This window comes from the organism of the source record quoted next, unplaced genomic scaffold (assembly GCF_019419815.1).
Source record: "Pyrus x bretschneideri cultivar Hongxiangsu unplaced genomic scaffold, Pyrus_bretschneideri_v1 Contig87, whole genome shotgun sequence".
NCBI classification, from domain to species: Eukaryota; Viridiplantae; Streptophyta; class Magnoliopsida; order Rosales; family Rosaceae; genus Pyrus; species Pyrus x bretschneideri.
The window spans coordinates 1,443,341-1,465,493 of NW_025999828.1; the positions used below are offsets into that span (position 1 = coordinate 1,443,341).

The 22,153-nt window shown below is 37.3% G+C and overlaps 1 pseudogene; it reads right to left on the reverse strand.

Annotated features, from left to right (window-relative positions):
* Positions 1-20,863: 20,863 nt before the first annotated feature.
* On the reverse strand, positions 20,864-20,974 carry LOC125473451 (annotated as a pseudogene).
* Positions 20,975-22,153: the final 1,179 nt, after the last annotated feature.

Consider the following 22,153-nt stretch of genomic DNA (forward strand, 5'->3'; position numbering starts at 1 on the left):
CTAGTGGGTGAGGATCTTTAGAGGTTTTCAATTTTGGAAACTTGAAGAGGACCTAGGAGCACTCATTCTCAACAAAGTGGAGGAGGCAAGGAGGGAGGCTAGGCTCAAGGAGTTCAAGGAGCAAAGAGCTTGGAGGTGGTCAATCCTTGGTCTAAGATCTAGATCAAGAGGTATAAAACTACTCCTAAACTTTGTTCTTCAATAAATTGTTTTGATGCATCATAAATAAACCTATGAATCTTGAAGGGGATTTTCATGACTAGAGCTTTGATATTAATTGATGACATGCTTCCGTTGTTTTCGTATATAAATTTTGAATTGTATATGCATGCTAGTCAATAGAAATCCCACATAAATCTCATATTTTTCCTACAAATATTACACTAAAAAATAAAATACTTATCGAGAGGTCTTCCATTAGGTTATGCTTTCCACTGCAAAAGACATACTTCCATTTGTGGGTAGTCATAGGGCACTTGGTACAGATGAGTACACCTGTCATGTGATTCAACAACGTCTAAACCTGGGGGGATGACAGACGCCCACGTCATTTGTCTTATTCAACCTTTACTCGCCTAGGGTAATGAGTGTTGTGCCTAGGCATTCATTTTCAAAAATTTAAAATCGCCAAGTTTGCTAAATATATATAATATGTTTATGACAACAATTTATCGTTAATACATTAAAAATAATTTATTGTCCCCCTTCCCCGTACCCGTACCTATACCATCCCCCTTCCCCGTACACTTCCCCAACTGTACCCGTCCCCACCCGTCCCCCACCATAAACCCATACCCGTCCCCACATTCCCCTTCCCCAAATCGTTCCTCTCCCCAAACCAATCCCCTACCCACCCATCCTGACATAGCAAAACCCGTTCGTTCAACCCATCATTGTACCCAGCACACCCATACCATCGAAATCTCTCAAGTTGTGAAACAAAATTATTTGAAACCATAATAATGAGGAACAAATTAACAATATATATAACAAATATGAAATATACAATCTAAATCAAATTTAGAATACAAAATAAGAGCACACAATTTAATTCTAAATTTAATAACTCTAAAATTTTTGAAAATAAATATGATATACCTTAGTGGGACGGTCAAATATGGGGAGATTTGGGAAGAGATGAAGAGATTTGTGAAGAGAAGGAGGAATTTTGGAAAGAGTGAGAGTGAAGCCCTTCCTTATCCAATGAATTGCAAAAATAGAGGGATCTTGGTCTGATATAGGGGAGAAAGGTTAACACGTGTCAGGTTATGGTGATTACCCAATGGAGGGGTCCGTCAGTTAAATAAATGTAGTAAACATTACGAACTGAAACGTTTTGTAGGGAAAAAACATGAGAAATTCACTTGGTCGACAAAAAGGATCAATATTCATTGAGCAAATCTAATTTATGGAGAAACGTTCAATTTTCGGGGAAAAAAAAAAGAGAGGGGGGGACGGGTGGGGATTTTGAAAGGTTGCCCTACAAACAGTGGCAAAGCTAGGATTTGCTGAGGGGAGGGGTGATAGGAGCATATTTAGGCGACTTACTTAGCTTGTTTTCGTGCATCTATGTTGTTAATTCATAGTTGTTTTAGTAGTTTAAGCCATTTTCGTGTGTTTTTAGGTTCATATGGCTAAGGAAGCAAAAAGATGCATTTTGGAGCATTTTGGAGCAAAATTGGGCTTGGAATGGATAGCATATGATTGGAGCCAAAGTGTTGGACGAATTTGAAGGCCTTGTATTCATTTTGGACATAAAACAAAGGGCCTAGCCCATTCTCTCTTAAACCAACCCCAAGGCCATGCATTTCCTTCCAATTCCAAAGCCCCCAATCACTTCAAAAGCCATGCAAAGAACCATCCATTCCATCAAAAACAATCCATCAATTCACATGCAAAACCACCATTAACACACATGCACCCAAACAAAGCCAACCTAGCTAACCCTACATGCATTCTTTATGCAACTCTTCATCATTCCACCATTCATTCTTTATTCCACAAACAAGTCACATGCATTTCCACCTTCCTACTTCATCATTTCACCACATTCTCCCTCTTTAACTCATTTCATTATTCATTCACTTTGCATTCATTCAATTCCACCCCACATGCACCCTTTATTCTTCATCATTGCAACCATGTCACATTTACACCAACAAAATAACTCCCATGCCATGACCTACTCATATTCTCATTTCCTTTCCAACATCTCACATGCATTTCCACCTTCCTACTTCATCATTTCACCACATTCTCCCTCTTTAATTCCACATGCATTCACTTCATCATTACACCACCACTCATTCTTTAATTCCACATGCAATTCTTCATCATTCCTTCACACAAATGCTTAAACAAACATCCATATGTTCCCTCCACTCCTCCTATAAATACCCTTGCATTCCCATTCATTCATATGATCTCATTCACAACACAACAACACACCACAAACACATTCCTTTCTCCTTTAGAATCCAAAAACCATCTTCCATTTCCACCAATCCTCATCCATTTCCATAATTCCCCAACACTTCCATCCCCCCAACCAACCTATCCTTAAACCTTGTGCTACAACAACGAGGAAGAGAAGAGTGCCTAAACGTTCATACAATTCAAGTTTTGAGTTGTTGGAATGTTTAGGTGTTTCTTTGATTTCAAAGTTTCATTTTAATTCTCTTTGTTTTGTACGTATGAGAAATGGAAGAAAAGAGTGCTTAAACGTTCATACAATTCAAAGTTTTGAGTTGTTGGAATGTTTAGGTGTTTCTTTGATTTCAAAGTTATGAGGAACTAAACCCCCCTTGGCTAGGGGGTGATTCGAAATATATGTTTATGCTTGCAATATGATTTGATTACTTTTAATTACGTTTCATAAGTTGTGAATTCAATTTGTTTAACTATTTGATTGATATCCTATTTATGTATGTTTATTAAGAATGAACGCTTAATTTTCATGCATGAATTTGACGCTAGAATATAAGTGAGTTTCACGTAATAGTTATGAACTTATATTCACAAGTAGTGGAGGTTGCTTATAAACAATCGCGTTAAACAAATTCTTGGCATAAGTTTCATGCAATCATAGTAACGAATGCCTCGTCAACACTTATAGTTTTCATGATGCTTAATGATTCTTGCTTGTATCTCTATTATGCAATTCATGTAGGGAACTTGTGAGGAATGCTTTGGGTTGTCGTATGCAATCATCCAATTCATTAACTTAAGGAAAACTTGACGGTTAATTTAAGCGGACCTAATTAACCCGGGGCGTTGAAAATTCATGGTTTATTGAAAAGCAATTAGAAATCATTTTGTATGCAAGTATAACATGTGTGGAGATGAACCCCTTAGCTAGCTTCTCATCCATTCCATTTCATCAATTTCATATTTACATTCTGTCTAGTTATTAACTTGTTTCGTTATTTCAATTTTCGTCAAACCTCAATCCCCCTTTTGCTTTAATGTTCAATATAGTTAGAAATCAATTTAGTTCGTGTGTTTAAAGCATTTTGAGTCTTTTGGTTTGTCTTAGTGTTTTAACGTTTAGTTTCACATTCTTTGAGTCTAGTTTAGTGTTTTATATTGTTTTTACGTTTTTGAGTCATTTTCCAAGAGATTAACAATCCCTCCTAATCCCCGGTCCAGAACGATCCCTACTTATACTTATACTACAATTGACAAAAAGAGGGTTTAATTTGTGCGCGTATAATTCTCGCATCAAATTTTGGCGCCGTTGCCGGGGATTAGCAACTTTGCTAATCTCTTGGATTGTTTTAGTTTTGTTTGTGTGTATATATTTTTAGTTTTATTTTGTTTTTAGAAGCAAGACATGGCACTTGATAGTGCTTCTCTTTTGTCACAGCTTATGGAAGAGTACCAAATGCAAAGAGTTGGTACATTTGATCATAATCAATCAAGGAACGACTTGTTTTCCAATACTTACAATTCGGATTGGAGTGATCATTCAAACTCTATGTGGTGGGAACCTCAAAATGTTCAACAAGAAGGATATTGGGAGCCACCTCATATTCAATATGGCCAACCAAACTCAAGTTCGTCAATAGATTATAATCAAAAGCTTAATGAATTACTTTGTTTGGTGCAGGGCTCACAAAACCAAGTCGAGGAGGCTCAACAAGGAGAATATTGGCAACCATATGAGGAGTTCTATACAACGCCTATGCAACCACCACAACCTGCCCAAAGCAATGTAAGTAATTCAAGTGATAATGATAAGATTTTTCAATTACTTACTACTTTGACGCAGGAAGTTCAAACCCAAAACAAAGAAAGGCAAATCCAAGATAAGAGGGTGGACAACTTGGAGAAGCAAATTGGGCAAATAGCAGAGTTCGTAGGACAATTTCAAGACCAAGGCAAAATCCCTATTTCAACCATTGCAAATCCGAAGGGAGAATTTGAAACTGCCAAGGAGATCATGTTGAGAAGTGACAAGGAGGTTGGAACGGACCCTCAACCATCAAAATCAAATCACAAGGAAGAGGAATACACCCAACCCACGACAAGAGTGGAAACACCGTTGCTGGAGGCACCTATTGCTCCCACGCCATCTAATTCAAGTAAGGTTGTTCCAAATTTAATTAGTTCTAACCCCATTCCACTGAATGTCCCTATTCCTTGCAGGATCATGCAATCCAAGGAAGAAGAGGGTGAGAAAGGCATCTTCGAATCCTTTCCAAAGAATCAAGAGCAAGATGTGACTGGGGAATGTCTAGAATTCATTAAAGAGGATATACTTGAGGCAAACAACCCCAAAGAAGTTGAACTTTATGACACAAGACAAGGACCAACCATCACATGCAATCTGGCCAAGTCCAATATCCCTGAAACTTTCAAGGGAGTGGTGTTTGTCATTGAGTTCTTGTCGGAGCACACAGGTAAGCCGCCTCCCCGAATTTCAATTTTCTTTTATATTGATATGTTGTTAATGATCCAGGCACCCACTCTAGAATTTAAACCATTACCGGATCATCTCAAGTATCACCCGCCATTCAGAGATAAAGTCCATGTCATGGGTCCTAAATGAGCCTAAGAAGGTTTCGTCCGGCTGCAAGACGTAAAAGAAAGCGCTACTTGGGAGGCAACCCAATACAGTAAATAAAACTTTTGCTTGTTCATTGATTTTTTTCGATAAATTACAATTGTATCTAAACATGGTAGAAAGATGGAGCCTTTACAAAGGTTGAGTACGTGAGGCCCCACTACGTGGCAACACTCTCGAAGCAAGAGGCATCGGAACAGGAGGTCTCGGAGCAGAAGGCATTGGAGCAAGAGGCATCGGAGCGGAAGGCATAGGAGCGGGAGGCACCGAAGATAGATCATTCAAGGCCCCAAACCTTGGTGGAACGCTGGATGACCCAGGAAAGAGGTGCCTCTGGAAGAAAGCTGCAAGCCTTTGACGGTCATCAAGCTCGTCAAGTTTCCTCTTCATGCCTGACGAATAATTGTTGGCAAGCACGTGCAAACTTCGGTTCTCGTACTTAAGCTGTTTGATCTCCTGCTTAAGACTCTCCACCTCCGCCATCAAGGATTCAACCTGACGGGAGCGAGCAAGAAGGCGTTGGCCCATGTTGGACACAGAGCCAGCGCACTGAACACTCAGAGCCAGGGATTCTTGAACGGCCAACTCATCGGACCGTCCTGAAAGTAGCTGACTGTCTTTGGGAGTGAGGAGGTTCCGAGCCACTATCGTAGCCGTTGTGGGATCCGTCATCACAGAGTCCTCATCTGTAAGAGGGCCATGGGAAGATAAGAAAGACGGGCACCATACCTTACCCTGACGAGATGCGATCGGATCACTGCTTAGACTCAAATCTAAGCAAAGGTTCGATGGGTTAGATGAGCTAGCCATTGTTCACGAAGTTAAAAGAGAAGGGGTGGACGGAGTAGATTTTCAAAGGGCCGGAGACGAGTTTCAAGAATGGCAAATCTTCAGAGTGTGTAAGTTGGCGGTGATCAATAGCTCTATAAAAAGCCAAGGCAACGCGTCCACCAATTCAAAAAGCCGAAAGTTCATGCGGCTTTTCAGAAAACGCGTTCAACACGTGGAGGCCATCATCGCAACTACACGTCTTTAGCCGACAAGCGCAAAGTTCGGTGACGCTTTATCTGCTTTTCAGAAAATGCGTGCAGCTTTATCGAAGAGGCGTCTTCAAAGATCGAAGAGACGTCTTCAAAGATCGAAGAGTCATCACTATTCCAAAAAGCCAGATTTGCGGGATCAAAATGTTTGTCGACAACGGTAAAAGAACAGTACCACCACTTGCTATTGAATTCCCTATATATGTCGACCTTCATATTTTATGGCAAGACAGAACTGAAGAAAATGCCCAACTCTTCCTCACCTCTGAGGGCGCACTCCCAGCAAAGCCTTTCGAAATACTCCATTTTTTCTTCTTCCCCAAAGATGATACCAGATGCCTGGAGTACAGATGACCCAGGAGGAAACAGCACCACAAATACATGTGCTGATTCATTCACCGCTTCTTCAAAAGCAAAGGTATCTCATATCATCAAGGTCAAAAGCAAAAGTATCTCATATCATGCTCTTTCCCTGTCTTTTCCTTTGTCCTTGATATTACTTGCATGGCAAAGTGAAAGAAGCAATCAGCCGGCACTTGGAGTCTATCTGGACTCTATTCCCTGGTTGCTTACCTAGCTTTGCTGAGCTATCCTCTAACCCTCTTCAATACGAATTGGAGAGATTGAACAAAGAAACAGATAAGAGGAGGAAGCTCAGACCTTCGGGGGAGACCAAAGGAAGCCTGCTACCCAGTTCAAGAGTAGCACAAAGGAAAATCAACGATGGGAGCAGCGCAGTTCAAGAGTAAGCCTGTGGAATCACAAAGATCCAAGCCTCACTGCAATCACTAAGGAGAAGATGGAACGAAAACTCCATAACCAGATTTGCATCTCTAAACTCTTCTCTTTGTTAGATACATTCTGCCATGTTTAGATGTTTAATTGCTGTTTATATGTTTGTTTGTGTTTAGTGTGGTTTTTAACATTGAGGACAATGTTTGATTTAAGTGTGGGGGTATTAGTTACTAAAGTGTTTAATGCAAATTCGTAGGATTTTATCCACCATAACTTCAAATGTTGTTTCTTGCTGTTTTTAAGTGTGTTTAGTGTGTTTTGACTTAAAAATTCAAAAATCACATAAAAATTTGAAAAACATGTTTTGAAAAGCCTAAAAAGAGTGTTTTAAGTCGTTTTTGTGTCGTAGGTCACCTTCCAACACAATGATAAGGATTTGGTTTCTAATTGCATGACTGTTGAAAAGAGTTATAAACATGGAGAAAAGTTTGATTTACTCTTGGTATATGCTTGGTTATGGTTATAATGTATGACTTCACATGCAATCATAAAAGAAAAAATTAGTTATGTAACATGCTTGAAGGAAGGAACTCAAACAAACGCTACAACCCTGAGAGACTTGAGCCCATAACGTTCTTTGGAGAGTATAATCTGTGATTTCTTGTTTTCTAAAGTTGTTGCATGATCTCATTATTCTTTGCTTGGTTACTACTTAGAAGGCGTTTCATCATATAGTTCCAAATGCTAGAACTCATGCCCATTTCATTCAAAGCATGTTATTGATTTGCATAACATATATCAAGATGAAGTTGTGTAGTTGCCACCATAGCCAAATAGCCTCACTTCCCATGTTTCGTATATGTTGTAAGTTTTACCCCCGTTGAGCCATGTTAGCCCGTGTTCCTTGTTAACCCACATTATCCTCACCTAGCCTAGTTTAGGACTTTTCTATACCCTTGTTCTTAAAGTATAGTGAGCATGACTTAAGTGAATTCCTTTTGAGTACATTATGCAAGAAAATGAGTGTGGGGGAGTAAAAGTTTGTTCTTACGTTTATATGTATGTTTTGAGATTCAAAAGAAAAAGAAGAAGAAAAGATTAAAAAAAAAAAAAAAAAAAAAAAAAAAAAAAAAAAAAAAAGGAGTGAAAATAAGTAAGAATGAACTCACGAGCGTTGATGGTTGAAGAAAGGGTCCAAAAAGTGAATATGGCCCTAAGTTTTGTGTGACTTTCCCTTGGGTGTTCAAAGTTGACTTCTGCGTTCTTAAGGGAATTCTAAGTGCCTGATTCAATACTTTGCTCAATATTGCTTTAAGAATGTTTGTTTATCCTTCACCTTTCATTGTTAGCCAATACCCTAGCCCCGTTACAACCCTTTGACTTCAATCTTGAGTGTTGTGCATTTCAATTGTGGAGTTTGAATTTGGTATGAGTATATGGTGTCACTGGTTCTCGCGTCTAAGTAGTAGCATTCCATTCATGAGATCATATCTAAACATGCTTATTAATGCTTATTAACTCCAGAAATTGCTTTCTTTGTGATACATATATGTGAGTGTTCGTTTTCATGCTTACATCAATCTTCTCACATATACTTAGTGTAGGGTGTGTAGTCAGAAAATCTGAGTGAAAATTGAGTGCATATCTTGTAAGGAATTGAGCAAATTCTCTAAGGCATGTTACTACATTCAAAACATGGTTTTAAATGCTTAATTGTGAACTAGTATGTGGTGACTATGATTAAGAATGTACTTAAGGGTAAAGATGGCTAAATTCTGTGGGAATAATGATTTTTAACTTGTCATGTGCATTGGAAATCCCTAAGACGGGTGTTGGAAGGTTTAGGTTGTGTTTTAGTTGTTTAGTGTCGTTTTGTTTATTTGTTTTTATTCTGTTTTGCTCGAGGACTAGCAAAAGATAAGTGTGGGGGAGTTTGATAGGAGCATATTTAGGCGACTTACTTAGCTTGTTTTCGTGCATCTATGTTGTTAATTCATAGTTGTTTTAGTAGTTTAAGCCATTTTCGTGTGTTTTTAGGTTCATATGGCTAAGGAAGCAAAAAGATGCATTTTGGAGCATTTTGGAGCAAAATTGGGCTTGGAATGGATAGCATATGATTGGAGCCAAAGTGTTGGACGAATTTGAAGGCCTTGTATTCATTTTGGACATAAAACAAAGGGCCTAGCCCATTCTCTCTTAAACCAACCCCAAGGCCATGCATTTCCTTCCAATTCCAAAGCCCCCAATCACTTCAAAAGCCATGCAAAGAACCATCCATTCCATCAAAAACAATCCATCAATTCACATGCAAAACCACCATTAACACACATGCACCCAAACAAAGCCAACCTAGCTAACCCTACATGCATTCTTTATGCAACTCTTCATCATTCCACCATTCATTCTTTATTCCACAAACAAGTCACATGCATTTCCACCTTCCTACTTCATCATTTCACCACATTCTCCCTCTTTAACTCATTTCATTATTCATTCACTTTGCATTCATTCAATTCCACCCCACATGCACCCTTTATTCTTCATCATTGCAACCATGTCACATTTACACCAACAAAATAACTCCCATGCCATGACCTACTCATATTCTCATTTCCTTTCCAACATCTCACATGCATTTCCACCTTCCTACTTCATCATTTCACCACATTCTCCCTCTTTAATTCCACATGCATTCACTTCATCATTACACCACCACTCATTCTTTAATTCCACATGCAATTCTTCATCATTCCTTCACACAAATGCTTAAACAAACATCCATATGTTCCCTCCACTCCTCCTATAAATACCCTTGCATTCCCATTCATTCATATGATCTCATTCACAACACAACAACACACCACAAACACATTCCTTTCTCCTTTAGAATCCAAAAACCATCTTCCATTTCCACCAATCCTCATCCATTTCCATAATTCCCCAACACTTCCATCCCCCCAACCAACCTATCCTTAAACCTTGTGCTACAACAACGAGGAAGAGAAGAGTGCCTAAACGTTCATACAATTCAAGTTTTGAGTTGTTGGAATGTTTAGGTGTTTCTTTGATTTCAAAGTTTCATTTTAATTCTCTTTGTTTTGTACGTATGAGAAATGGAAGAAAAGAGTGCTTAAACGTTCATACAATTCAAAGTTTTGAGTTGTTGGAATGTTTAGGTGTTTCTTTGATTTCAAAGTTATGAGGAACTAAACCCCCCTTGGCTAGGGGGTGATTCGAAATATATGTTTATGCTTGCAATATGATTTGATTACTTTTAATTACGTTTCATAAGTTGTGAATTCAATTTGTTTAACTATTTGATTGATATCCTATTTATGTATGTTTATTAAGAATGAACGCTTAATTTTCATGCATGAATTTGACGCTAGAATATAAGTGAGTTTCACGTAATAGTTATGAACTTATATTCACAAGTAGTGGAGGTTGCTTATAAACAATCGCGTTAAACAAATTCTTGGCATAAGTTTCATGCAATCATAGTAACGAATGCCTCGTCAACACTTATAGTTTTCATGATGCTTAATGATTCTTGCTTGTATCTCTATTATGCAATTCATGTAGGGAACTTGTGAGGAATGCTTTGGGTTGTCGTATGCAATCATCCAATTCATTAACTTAAGGAAAACTTGACGGTTAATTTAAGCGGACCTAATTAACCCGGGGCGTTGAAAATTCATGGTTTATTGAAAAGCAATTAGAAATCATTTTGTATGCAAGTATAACATGTGTGGAGATGAACCCCTTAGCTAGCTTCTCATCCATTCCATTTCATCAATTTCATATTTACATTCTGTCTAGTTATTAACTTGTTTCGTTATTTCAATTTTCGTCAAACCTCAATCCCCCTTTTGCTTTAATGTTCAATATAGTTAGAAATCAATTTAGTTCGTGTGTTTAAAGCATTTTGAGTCTTTTGGTTTGTCTTAGTGTTTTAACGTTTAGTTTCACATTCTTTGAGTCTAGTTTAGTGTTTTATATTGTTTTTACGTTTTTGAGTCATTTTCCAAGAGATTAACAATCCCTCCTAATCCCCGGTCCAGAACGATCCCTACTTATACTTATACTACAATTGACAAAAAGAGGGTTTAATTTGTGCGCGTATAATTCTCGCATCAAGGGGCGAAATTTGAAAGAGTGTAAGGTTTAATCGAAGCGGTTGCTTTCACATTGGAGAGTGTAAAGTTTTGAGTCAACATTCATAACAAAAAACTATCTCTTCACCAAAGCAGTTGTAAGCGGTAATATCAAAGCCATGTAAGAAGCTTAAATTGGTTAGGATTAGATTCTAAAAAATGTTAGGCGTTAGTCAAGCAGCGGAATGGGGCCTAGTAGCCAGGTGCCTAGGCGATATTTAGGCAAGAGCTTAGATGGATTTAAATAAATTTCTTTTATTGTAAAATAAGCATTAAATAATATTTACATTTTTTTTTAAATTAGTACAATATTTATAAATAATGTGAAAGTTTAAGATAAATACGCTGAGGGTCTTAAAAAAAGGGGAAAAATACATACAAGAATAATAAAAGTGGGGTCACAAAAAAATAGACAGGTGCCCTAGGCAACATTATACCACCTGTCTATTTTTTTGTGACCCCACTTTTATTATTCTTGTATGTATTTTTCCCCTCTTTTTAAGACCCTCAGTGTAAGATCCCACATCGCCCAGGGGAGTGATCCTTATATGTATATTCCCATCCCTACCTAGCGTGAGGCCTTTTGGGAGCTCACTGGCTTCGGGTTCCGTAGGAATTCCGAAGTTAAGCGAGAAGGGGGCTAGAGCATTCTCAGGATAGGTGACCCACTGGGAAGTTGCTCGTAAGTTCCCAAAAACAAAACCGTGAGGGAATGATAAGCCCAAAGCGGACAATATCGTGCTACAGTGGTGGAGCGGGCCGGGAAGTGATCCGCCCCGGGTCGGGATGTGACACTCAGCTTATTTATCTTAAACTTTCACATTATCTACAAATATTGTACTAATTTAAAAAAAAATGTAAATATTATTTAATGCTTATTTTACGATAAAAGAAATTTATTTAAATCCATCTAAGCTCCTGCCTAAATATCGCCTAGGCACCAAGCTACTAGGCCCCATTCCACTGCCTGACTAACGCCTAACGTTTTTTAGAATCTAATCCTAACCAATTTAAGCTTCTTACATGGCTTTGATATTACCGCTTACAACTGCTTTGGTGAAGAGACTGTTTTTTGTTATGAATATCGACTCAAAACTTTACACTCTCCAATGTGAAAGCAACTGCTTTGATTGAACCTTACACTCTTTCGAATTTCGCCCCTCCCCTCAACAAATCTTAGCCTCGCCACTGTTTGTAGGGCAACCTTTCAAAATCCCCACCCCTCCCCCCTCTCTTTTTTTTCCCCCGAAAAGAGAACGTTTCTCCATAAATTAGATTTGCTCAATGAATATTGATCCTTTTTGTCGGCCAAGTGAATTTCTCATGTTTTTTCCCTACAAAACGTTTCAGTTCGCAATGTTTACTGCATTTATTTAACTGACGGACCCCTCCATCGGGTAATCACCATAACCTGACACGTGTTTTCTCCCCTATATCAGACCGAGATCCCTCTATTTCTGCAATTCATTGGATAAGGAAGGGCTTCACTCTCACTCTCTCCAAAATTCCTCCTTCTCTTCACAAATCTCTCCATCTCTTCCGAGATCTCCCCATAACTGACCGTCCCACTAAGGTATATCATATTTATTTTCAATAATTTTAAAGTTGTTAAATTTAGAATTAAATTGTGTGCTCTTATTTTGTATTCTAAATTTGATTTAGATTGTATATTTCATATTTGTTTTATATATATATATATATATTGTTAATTTGTTCCTCATTACTATGGTTTCAAATAATTTTGTTTCACCACTTGAGAGATTTCGATGGTATGGGTGTGCTGGGTACAAAGATGGGTTGAATGAACGGGTTTTGCTATGTCAGGATGGGTGAGTAAGGGACCGGTTTGGGGAGAGGAACGGTTTGGGGAAGGGGATTGTGGGGACGGGTGGGGACGGGTACAGTTGGGGAAGTGGACGAAGAAGGGGAAGAAGGGGAGGAGGGGGATGAGACAGGTTTAGGGAGATGGACGGTATGGGTACAGGGAAGGGGGACAATAAATTATTTTTAATGTATTAATGATAAATTGTTGTCATAAACATATTATATATATTTAGCAAACTTGGCGATTTTAAATTTTTGAAAATGAATGCCTAGGCACAACACTCATTACCCTAGGCGAGTAAGGGTTGAATAAGACAAATGGCGTGGGCCTCTGTCATCACCCCAAGTTTAGACATTGTTGAATCACATGACAGTTGTACTCATCTGTACTAAGTGCCTTATGACTACCCACAAATGTAAGTATGTCTTTCGCAGTGCAAAGCATGATCTAATGGAAGACCTCTCGATAAGTATTTTAATTTTTAGTTTAATATTCTTATTAATTTTAATTATTATATATAATTACTAATGTATTGTTTGTTTTATAACTAACATTTGTTTTTTTGTCTTTTTTAGACCGAGTTCAATATTGACGTTGATGAACCACTTATGTTTCACTACATTGATTGGATGTGGACGATACAATTCAAAGAGTGGCTTTTTGAGCTACACACTTGCTATTTTGATTACGAAAGTCATGACGAAGCACTGAACCATCTGCCTGATCAATTTTAGCATAGGAGGGACTAGTGGGAGTGGCTATGCGGGTACTTTCAGAATTTATAAATGTTGTATTTTTTTGCTTTCATTAATATTCTCCAGACTATTACTTTAATTAAATAAATGTGTTTAATATTTTAATATTAATATAATAAATTTTTTTGCTCAATTAATATAATAAAGCTTGATTAAATTAAATTTAAAAAATTAAACAAATTAATTACACAAACATTAATATAGTAATGTTTGATTAATTAATTTGTTTATTTTTTAAAATTTAATTAATGTTTGCCCGACAAACAACGACTACGAATGCTACGCACTAGTCGGGCGGCAAGTTGGGACCTAGCGCCTAGACGACTAGGCGAACTAGGCAAATTTAAGTAAAGTTATTATATTGCGTAAATTGCAAAATAAAATAACATATAAATTATAAAGTATTAGAACATATTGAAAACATGGGAAACAAACATAGAATGAGTGTTTATCGAAGTATTTAACAAGTTTCTTACATTTTATTGAAAATTTAAAATGTAAAATAAAAGTTATCAATATTCTGTCTATGTCAATGTTGCAACCTAAGTGGGTGCGTAGACGGGTTTAGGCAGGCTAGGCGGACGCCAAAGTAGGTCTAGCTGCACTTTCTTAATTTTTAAATGCCTAGGGACTAATTGAGGCGGGAACCAGCGGCCTAGCACCTAGGACGGATTTTAGGACAATGATTATATGTTAATTTTTTAACTTATTATACTAATCTGACGACAGTGGCTATCGGGAAGATTAAGCTTAACTAAAGAACTTGTCATCAACTGATAATTACATAATTTATTGAAATTTAATATTAGGTTTTACACGATGACCGATAATTCTGTAGACATCGAAATTTTAGTAAAAAAAAAAACAAATGTTCACCAATGCATTAAAGTTTTGACGTGTCAAGGCATACATGGCATACGCCACGTGTTGTACAAATTGTACACATGGCGTGTGACTCAACAAAATAGGAAGAAATACCCTTGAAGGATTAAACAAGTTTTTCTTCTCATTTTGGGCAATGACAAGGCAAGTACATTTCAATCCATTGAGGATCAAAACAAGTTTTTCTTCTCATGTTGGGCATTGACAAGGCAAGCACACTTCAATCCATTACGGATCAAAGCAAGTTTTTCTCATTTGGGCAATGACAAAGCATACACACTTCAAGTTTAAAATGGTGTTAAGTGGGAAATTAGGCCATAAGTTACACCACTTCAAGTTTAAAATGGTATTAAGTGGGAAATTAGGCCATAAGTTACACCACTTCAAGTTTAAAATGGTATTAAGTGGGAAATTAGGCAATAAGTTACACCACTTCAATTTCAATATTGCATTAAGTGGGAAAATTAGGCAATGGTGCTTGGAAAGGAAAAAAATATTTTGTGGTGGTGATTCATTCTCAAAGCCTATAAATAGGCTTCTCCATCAAGGTATCAAGCATCAACCAATTCACAAATACATTTCTCCACACACCAAAACCTTGAAGCCTTAGAGTTCTAAAGCTCTCAAGAAAATCCCGAAGGATCAAGAAAACACTCTTCGTTCTTCGTCAAATCCTCCTTCAAGATCAAGCCCCAACGGCCCTTGAAGAACTTCCACCAACTCAAGATCAAGCCCCGACGGCCCTTGAAGAAAGTGTTCATTGTTCATTGTCCGTTCATCTCAAGATCAAGCCCCAACGGCCCTTGAAGAACTTCCACCAATTCAAGATCAAGCCCCGACGGCCCTTGAAGAAAGTGTTCATCATTCATCATCCGTTCATCCTTAGATCAAGCCCCGACGGCCCTTTGGATCAACAACCTCAACAAATCCACACATCCAATCATTCTTCAAGATTAAGCCCAAAAGCCCTTGAAGATCCGCTCATCCATCAACCTTCAAGATCAAGCCCAAAAGCCCTTGAAGAAATCCACACAACCATTATTCAAGATCAAGCCCCGACGGCCCTTGAAGAAAGTGTTCATCCGTTCATCAATTGTTCATCCTTAGATCAAGCCCCGACGGCCCTTTGGATCAACAACTCATCCACAAACCTACACCCTACGAAGATAGAATCAGAGGACCAAATTTGAGAGAGATCGTAACCCCAAAATCATCAAACCACAAAAAATATTATTTTGTACACGTTATTCTTGTTTCTTGTTTCAAGGAACTTTCGTGTTCACAAATTCATCGACTGAAAATTCTTCCGTCAATACAAAACAGTCAACGCAATTTTACCCTCAGGACTTTCGTTGTAATTGTTGTCGAGCGAAAATATTTCGATGGACAGAATTGGATATCCGTCGGGATAAGATTTGCGACGGATTTGACACGGCGAACTTTACTCATCGACTCTCTATCGCTTGAAAGTTTTCACGACGAGTATTGTTTTTAGCAGCTGAATGTTGTTCATCTCCTATGTTATTTTTTTCCAATAGTTCTCCCAATGTAAGCTGTTAGCTCTAAAGTTGTGGTAGGCTCGACACGCATGCCATGTAATGGAATTTACATGTTTACTGTGAAAACAAAATTATGTTTATCAGTTGTATATAACTCAAAATGTAACCACTAAGTTTGCAGTTGTGGTGGACATAACATGTATGTCATGTAGCGAAATTCACATGTTTACTATGAGAAAAAAATTATGTTTATTAGTTATATACAACTCACAATGTAATTGCTAATTCTGCGGTTGTGGTTAGTGTAACACACATATCATATATTGAAATTCACATGTTTACTATGAGAACAAAATTATGTTTATTAGTTATATACAACTCACAATGTAATTACTAATTCTGCGGTTGTGATTAGTGTAACGCACACATCATATATAGAAATTCACATGTTTACTATGAGAACAAAATTATGTTTATTAGTTATATACAACTCACAATGTAATTGCTAATTTTGTGGTTGTGGTTAGTGTAACACGCACATCATATATCGAAATTCACATGTTTACTATGAGAACAAAATTATGTTATCAATTATATATAATTCACAATGTAACTACTAGTTATGTTTTGTGCTCGGTTCTAGCATGCATGTCATGTAACGAAATTCACATGTTTATTGTGAAAAAAAAATTAGGTTTGTCAGTTTTATATAACTCACAATGTAATTGCTAAAGTTGTTGTGGTGGGTCCGACATGCATGTCAGATAGTGAAATTTACATGTTTATTGTGAGAACAAAATTATATTTTTGAGTTATATGTAAGTTCTCAATGTAATTGCTAGGTCTGTCGTTGTGGTGGGTCTAACATGCATGTCAAGTACTGAAATTCTCATGTTTACTGTAAGAACAAAAATATGTTTTTCAGTTATATGTAATTCATAATGTAATTGCTAGTTTTCTTTTTGTAGTGGGTCTAACGTGCATGTCATATAGTGAAATTCACATATTTACTGTGAGAATTTATGTTTGTCATTATATATATTTTAATGCTATTAGGGCCCAACATGCATGTCATGTAGCGAATTTTTACATGTTTATTGTGAAGATAGCATTGTCTTTTAGTTATATATATTTACAATGTAAATACTAGGGATGGATCTAACATGCATTTCTTGTAGCGAGCTTCACATGTTTACTATAAGAACAAAGTTATAACTGTCAGTTTATATACTCCACGTGAACGAACTATCACATATATATTTGTAAATAATGTTAAAACTTGTTTCCTGTATGCATGCAAGTTTACGTTGACTCCCTGCAATGCAATTGATTCAACCAACACTTAGTGTTTTCATCATTTACCCTATTAGGTGTAATGTATCATTTTGTTGTAATCACTATTAGAAGTATTTTTAGTTCATGATCGAGTCCATTCATTGTACTGTTCTGGGGTCGGTAATTGTTGTTGTAAAAAACAGGAAATTTGGGAGATAAAATGACCACTGAATATTGCATTTTAGTTTCTAAGCATTGAAGGAGTTCATGACGTTAGCTGATGTCAAAATGTTTATTTTGTCTAATTTTTGGCGTATAGAATTGATAAGTCACATTTTGCATACATTTATATCTTCCTTATGTGGCATTTTTGTGATTGTTTTGGATTAAACTAGTTGCATTTTACATTATTTGGTGTTAGTGTGCAGCCAAGGGTGAATTTGGATCAATGGGAAAGCAAATGAAGCAAAAACATTCCAGAAAAGATGTGAAGTGTTAAGAAATGCAATTCGGCCATATTGGGTGATTCTAAACAAGGCAAAATCAGTGAAGTTAGCTATGTGATTCCAACACCAAAAACATGTATCCACATGCATGTCACAACCTTGGCCGTGTGTTCCCATATCATTCCATCATTTTATGCAATTCTAGCACCAAATCAGATATGCCACAATCTAGCCGTGCATTCCACTACTTGTTCATCTCCCTTTTGCGCCAAAAACACCCATTTCCATTACTTAATCAAATCAGCCACACCTTCATATGCATGATTCACATCCGTTCCGTGCACCCCATTACATGTCTACACTTCATCTTTGCAGAAATTCACATGCATTGTGATTAAACAAGTAACTCCTTGCAGCCATCATTTCAGAAATCCAACTCATCTCCTTGTTCAAACCGTGTGTTCTCTTCCCCTTTCCAGATTTGTATAAACAATTTCTGGTGGTTTAATTCACCTTTGCAGACTCCACCCATTTGTTGCAGCAAGAACACATGCATCCTTGATTAAATAAACCACACACCTGCAACTCTTGTCCATCCCATGTGTCCACTACCTCAGAAAACCATCATTCCATCTGACTTGTGTAAGAGATCCAATCTGAATGTTGGAACAAGATTCATTCCTATTAAACTAAGCATACTTCACACATAAGGTGGTCCGCAAGTTCCTTCTTCATTTCAGTCCATTACACACTCTAAAACCTCTCCCATTTTCACTCCATTCTCTGTCCATTTCTGTCCCAAGGGCAGAAACCATTCAACCAAACCATTCAACCTTCATCCGCACCACTTTTGGAGAAGGAGCACCAAGGCACTCTTCAAGGACTTCAACATCAGATTTGCTTCAAGGGTTTCTCCTTCTTAATCTTATGTTCACTCATGTTATCTATTTTTATGTTAAATCTTTGTAAACATGAAGTGTAACTAATCTATCTCTAGGGATTCGATGTAACCTTGCAAAGTTTGCCATGTAATTAAGTTAGAATGTTCATTTTGTCTATCTAGTTCTTGCTTCATTCTCTGTTATAATTGTGAATTTGTGAGTTGATTTGTATGCTTGATCTCCATTTGAGTTAACCACAAGTTATTTAGCCAAGATTAAAGCATACATCATGTCTAATATTGGTGGATTTGTGAATGAATGAAGGGAAAGCTTGGCAAACATCCTGCCGAGTGTCCCTTTGGTTTAGTGAACGTTTCTTGTGCATTACATACTCTAGATTATGAACCAAAGTTGCACATCACAATTAGGTTCAAGATTAGAGACATTTGATCAAATCCACACATCATATGGTTGATCATATCCAAGTGAAACAAACTCAAGAAATAGGTAGATGAATGAGTATAAACTAACTTAACAAACATGGACTTAGTTGAGCAATGGTGAAATCGAATCCCTAGCTTCATTTCCATTGATACTATCCCAATATATTAGTTGTTGATTCATTGGTTTGTGTTTATTTCATTTTCTTATGCTTTCAAGATTCAATAACAAATCTGCCTATTTAGACTATTTAGACTAGTTTGATTCAATTCTTAACATGCCTAGTTTCTTAACATGCCTAGTTTGATTAGTTTGATTCATTTCTTAGAGTTCTAGCAAAACAAGTAATTACATAGGTCCAATTAGTCCCTGTGGATTCGACACCCTTGCTTGTGCCATTATACTAAATATATTCTAGCATTAGGAAGGAAATATACTTCAACAAAAATGGCGCCGTTGCCGGGGACTGATTTCAGTCCCTTGTAATTGCTTGTTTGCTTGTTTGCTATTTTGATTAGTGTCAAGGTTCATAACTTGTCAAATTGATAACTGGAAGTTGATTATATGCATATGTTCATGTGTGGATAAGGAACCCACTAACTAGTTTCTCATCATTCTTCGTTTTACAATCTATTTTGTTCCCAAGTATTTGTTTTGTTTTCAATTTCATCCAAAACCAATCCCCCTTTTCTTTGTTAAGTCATTTTAGTTAGAAAGTATCTTAGTTTGTGTTTTTAAGCATTTTGATTCATTCTATTACTCAATTTCGTCCAAAGTTACCAAAGTGCTCAAAACTGCCCAGAAAGTGATTTTAAGGCAGTTTTGAGTGTTTTGGGGCTGTTTTGAGTCTTGTGATTTGTTTGAGTGTTTTTATTGTTTTGTTTTGCATTCTTTGAGTTTAGTTTAGTGTTTCAATCCATTGGTTTACATCAATTTGCTTGACAATCTGTTTTCTTTATAATCTGTCCATTTAATTGCATTTCGTCCAAATACAAATCCCTCCATATTTTGTTAAGTCTTAGGCTTAGATTCTGTTTTATCTTGTGTTTTGAATCATTTTGAGTCAAGTCCAAACCTAATTTTCGTCCAAAGTTGAGTTTAGTGTCAAAACTGCCCAGTTTGTGTTTTTAGGCAGTTTTGAGAGTTTTTAGCTTGTTTTGAGTCTTGTGAATCTGTTTTGAGTCCCTTGAGTCTTTTCAAACGTTTTTAAGTTTATTCTTGTTCATTTCATTGTTGTTTGCTAGTTGATCTTTGTTCTTTTCATTGTTGTTTGCTTCTTGACTTTCATTCACACTTGTGTTACTTTGTTTCAAGTAGTATATGTCAAATAGACTTGTTGAGTTAGGCCAAAGAATTGAAAGGTTAAAGGGCCACACTTTGGACAACTTTGTGCCATCAAGTTCACCCTTTATCCTTGAGGAAGAGGAAAGGAATTCACCTAGTTCAACAAGTAAAGGATCTGAGCAAATTGATTGGGAAAGAGAGGAAGAGATGGCGGGCAACCAAGATGAACTTAGAGCTTTGGAGGACTTTGCTCAACCAATCATACCAAATTCACCTTCATGCATCTTGCTGCCCACAGAAGCTAGAAACTATGATCTCAAATCTTCACATTTCCATATATTTCCTTCATTTTATGGCTTACCTAATGAAGACCCTTTAGCTCATATTAAAGAGTTTTACAATGTTGTGAGTGGTTTACCTTTGCAGGGAGTAAGTGAAGCAAACTTGAGGATGAGAGTGTTTCCTTATACCTTGAAAGATAAGGCCAAGAGTTGGTTAATGACTCTAACACCAGGTTCCCTCACCACATGGGATGCCGTGGCTAAGAAGTTCTTGGAGAAGTTCTTTTCCACTCAAAAGACAGCCACATTAAGGGGACAAATCTTCAACTTCAAACAAGATGATGGAGAACCTTTCAATGAGTGTTGGGAGCGTTTTAAAGGCCTCTTGATACAATGTCCACACCATGGGTTACCTTTTCACTTACAAATGCAAATTTTCTATGATGGACTAACCCAAAATTGTCAATCAACTGTTGATAATGCAGCAGGTGGAGCATTGAAGAAAAAGAATGCTCAAGAGTCATATAACATTTATGAGATGTTGGGGTCTAATGCTCAACACAAAGATTTAAGGGGTAAGAAAGTTGGAGTTTATGAAACAAGTTCTAATCATGAGCTTTTGTTGCAGGTAGCTAACCTAGAAAGGAAGCTTGAATCCGTGCTCAATATGGTGCCAAAAACTAATGAAGTGTGTGCCATTTGCAACATACCAAGCCATCCTACTCACCAATGTCCATCTAGGGAGGCTTACCCCGAGTATGTTCAAGAACAAGTGAACCTCATGAATTCTTACAACCAAAGGCCAAGGAATGATGTGTATTCAAATACATATAACTCAAGTTGGAGAGATCATCCCAACCTTTCATGGAAGAACAACAATCAATTCCAAAATTTCCAACCAAAACCTGCCCCTACCCTTGAGGACATGGTTAAATTGTTAGCCCAAAACACTTTGCAATTCCAACAGTCCACCAATAGCACTCTCCAACAACATTCAGCAGCCCTAACCAAAATGGAAACACAATTGGGGCAGATTGCAAATGCTTTGAACCAAAGAGAAGTTGGAAAGTTTCCAAGCCAACCCGTGATACTCCAAAGGAACCAAGAGCAAGCCAAAGCAATCACTACACTTAGAAGTGGTAAGGTTATTGATAATAGGGTTGGCAATGAAGTTACTAATGAATATGATTATGTGAATGCAGGTGTTACTCAAGGAGACAATGAGAAACCAAATGAGGAACCAAGCCATGCTACTTCCTCACTTGAAGCACCAAATCTTCACAAGGCTGAGAAACCATACACTCCACCAATACCATTCCCTGGAAGACTTGCCAAGAGCAAGCAGGATAAGTCATTTAAAGAAATTTTTGATATACTAAGCAAAGTGAATGTTAACTTACCTTTGCTTGATGTCATCAGGAACATGCCAGCATATGGGAAGTTCTTCAAGGAGTTAAACAGCTACAAAAGGAAGTATGGACCACATGAGAAGGTAGTGGTGTCTGAGAATGTGAGTGTAGTTTTGCAGAGAAAACTTCCACCAAAGCTCAAGGATCCAGGAAGTTTCTCTATCAACATCACCATAGGGGA